The sequence below is a fragment of the Marmota monax genome, unplaced genomic scaffold, assembly GCF_021218885.2.
Source record: "Marmota monax isolate L192 unplaced genomic scaffold, Marmota_monax_Labrador192_F-V1.1 WCK01_AAM20220418_F8-fsc00088, whole genome shotgun sequence".
NCBI lineage: Eukaryota > Metazoa > Chordata > Mammalia > Rodentia > Sciuridae > Marmota > Marmota monax.
This window is the reverse complement of record NW_026694492.1, coordinates 4,641,487-4,644,893: the sequence shown is the minus strand read 5'-3', so window position 1 is coordinate 4,644,893 and position 3,407 is coordinate 4,641,487. Positions and strand designations below refer to the sequence as shown.

The 3,407-nt window shown below is 39.0% G+C and overlaps 1 non-coding gene across 1 annotated transcript; it reads right to left on the bottom strand.

Moving 5' to 3' along the window:
* Window positions 1–244: 244 nt before the first annotated feature.
* On the bottom strand, window positions 245–318 carry Trnaa-cgc (transfer RNA alanine (anticodon CGC)). Its single transcript has one exon. It is a non-coding gene; the product is annotated as a tRNA-Ala (tRNA).
* Between the last annotated feature and the right edge of the window lie 3,089 nt (window positions 319–3,407).

Here is a 3,407-nt window from a genome sequence, read left to right as displayed (position 1 = left end):
ATTCCATTAAAAACTGGATGCATTGACTTTTTTCCTCTTCTTTCTTTTCTTTATTCATTATTTTTAGATATAAATGATCGTAGAGTATATTTTGACATATTATACATTCATGGAGTATAACTTAGGATCCCATTCTCGTGCTTGTACATGATGCAGAGTTTCACTGGTCATATCTTTTTTTTTAATATTTTTTTAGTTGTAGATAGACACAATATCTTTATTTTTATTTATTTATTTATTTTTACGTGGTTGTGCTGGGGATTGAACCCAGGATCTCATGCATGCGAGGCAAGCGCTCTACCACTGAGCTACAACCCCAGCCCACCAGTGGTCATATCTTTATACATGGATGCATTGACTTTTTAGATGTTTCTAGTCAAAGTGAATTTCCCCTGAACATTGTTAATTGATTAAATCAATCCCATTTCCTGCTCCTTTCTCTTTTCCACTTTTTTAGAGGCTGAAAACAAAAAAGAAAGAAAGAAAGAAAGAGATTCCTAGCACCTATGCATCCACAGGTATCATACAATGACCTAGCATTAGCACAAGTGAAGTCCACAGAAAGACTTTGAAGAAATCTTATTTTCCTAATAAAGGGACAGACACTGAAGCTTCCTTCCTTTCCTGTGTCTTTCTGCCTTGAATATGTACTTGATAGCTGGAGATTTAGCAGTTATCTTTGTAACTATGAAAAAAATATCAACAAGATCTCTGAGACATGGGTCTGATACTGAGACACTGAAATACCACCAGTAGCTTCCCACCTCTAGAGTTTTAATATGTGAGAAAAACACATTTTTGTTTGCATAAGCCACAGTGAGTTAGATTCCTCTTTATATGCAGCCAAGAGATTTCCTTTCTGACATAAAATTTTAAAAAATAACTAAATTTTCCCCTGCAAAGAGCCAGGGTAATTAATATGCTGGCCTCACTTTTCTAACTGCCTTCAATTCCCCACCCCTAGTTCTCCAGAGGCCAGAGGGTAAACAAGCTCTCTGATGGATGGTCAATCCTTAGGGGCCCAGAGCAGAGTGGAGGAAGAAGGAAGGGGATCTGGAGAGCTACACAGAAATCAGCCATGCCAACCAGCATTCTTATCTCAATAACAACGCCCTTATGGCAAATGAAATAGAAAACCCAATGCCAGCACTCAGATCATGAGAGCAGAACTTCTCCACTCGAACATTGGAGGAAGCCCAATGCCTCATCTTCTCCACCCCCTCTTACTTTTATGGCGGCCACTTACCACCTCCCAAATTTCCAAGTCACCTTTGCTGAATTCTAGGGATGCTTGAAATATAAGTTGACAACCCATTGATGTATAGCACTATCAGATAAAATACCCAGCAGCCTCGAGTTAAACTTGAATCACAGATACACAGAGAATAATATTGCATTGGACACGCTTCAACTAAAATTTTATTTGTTGTATATCTTATATTAGAATTTAACTGGGCATGCAGTTATATTCGTTATTTGTTAAATCTGACTACCCTATGAACTCATAACATTATTTAGTACCAATTTTAATGGAGAGGATACAAGGGAGTGAAGTTTTTATACAGGGGAGATATAAAGCCTAGAAGTGCTGAAAGTGGAAGAGAAATAGAAAAAGTAATCCTGGAAGGCTTGGAAATGGAATTTACCTAGTTCACAGTTTGTTTCAAGACTGGCTATGGGAAGCCCCTGCCCCTTGTCCTTCAGAAGAGCATCTTTCGGATGTCTCTGGATGTCCACATAGGTAGAGTCCACGTGCCTTTTCAAAAGTCAAGGCTGCTCAGCCACCCACTGAGAGGAGGAAGAGGGAGAGGAAGCATCACTATCGATGATGTCCTCAAATCCTGGCTTCTCAACTCCCAATCTGGGACATTTGGCTGTTTTCAGAGGCAGAAAATGTTTCTCATCCAATTAAATAAAATGAAGCAGAAGCCGGTGGAACACTTCCAGTTAAATACTTGCTCCTCTTATCTTCTCCTTCACACCCTTCCCTCATTAGCACAACTGAGCGCATCAAGCCCACTCTCCGTTTCTAATAAAGATGTTCCCACTGTATTCCTAATGAAAATGGCGCGCAGATAATAGCCCCTTCCTTTGGAACACGATGAGTCACACAGAATCCCCAGAGTTGCCTGGAAGAGATGGCACGCTGGCCAGTCCCCCCCCCCCCAGGAGTGCCTGGTTAAGGTGAGGAGAGGGGAGGGGGATTCAGAGCATTTAAAGATTCCTTTATTAGAAACTCAGTTTGGTAGAAACTGTGTGATCCTGATTTATATAATATTTTAAAAGAATCAGAGAGAAGTCAGGTTCAGAGCCTTATTAGAAGTGAAATCCACACACAGCCCCATCAGGGTCTCGAGTGTGTATCTTTAGAGAGACCTAATTGGCCCTGCTTGTCACGTTGCAAACTGAAGCAAAGACTGAGATGCATTGATTCAAAAAAGGAAAATAAATTGGAACACGCAACAAAAAGTGTTGCTCATATTTATGAGCAATGAGGTTTATTATCAGAAAAGCCAAACCCGAAATACTAAGTGACTCTGTTACTTGCAAAACAAAATGTTACCTGTGCAGGAAAATAGACACCGACTCCTTATAGAATTAATGATTCATTTACAAGTGGATATTTTAAATCCAACAATCAAAATGATTGGGCCATACGTGGGAGGCAGAAGCACGTGAAACCACCTCCATTTTATCCTGTTTTTAGAACAGGAGATGAAATCACTCAGGGAAGTGAGAGAAAGACCGTGTACCTCATTTGGTGTCGTTTTCTTCTGGCTCCTAGTTCAATGTCTCTTTCGAATAAAAAGAATTTGCAATATTTTCCTGATACCACAAAATAATCACTTCAAAAAATACTAAAAGTGTATTTCATTTTTGGTTATATATAATATATACAATATTATATCACATATAAGATACATGTTGCAATATATCTTATGTGATACAGCATTATTACATATAATATTATGTTACATATAATACACATCCAGAGAACTCTCAAAATTCCCAAATTAACCAAGAGTTTTAAGTGGTGACTTTCACCTTAAACTGATCCCACCAGTCAAGTCCATTTGGCTTTTCAATGCCTTAATGTGAAAACGATCTTCTCCTCTTTTTATTTTAGCACATGTATTTCTATTCCGAAATAGATACAGTTTAGTTAAGCTAACTTCCTGTGCCCTGCTGTGGGTCTGTGTGATGAGAACTATTTTACCCAAACTTAACGCAATTACCCTGCTGCTGGTCATGCAAGGCTGGAGTAAACAAAAACATTAAGGGGAGTTAGGATGTTATTAGCCAAGTGTTTGCCTCCATTTCTGGGTATGTGTTGAGGCAGCCACCCAACCTGAAAAAGATCAAATGTGTTCAGGCACATTTCTTCAACCCGAAGACTTCAATATTCA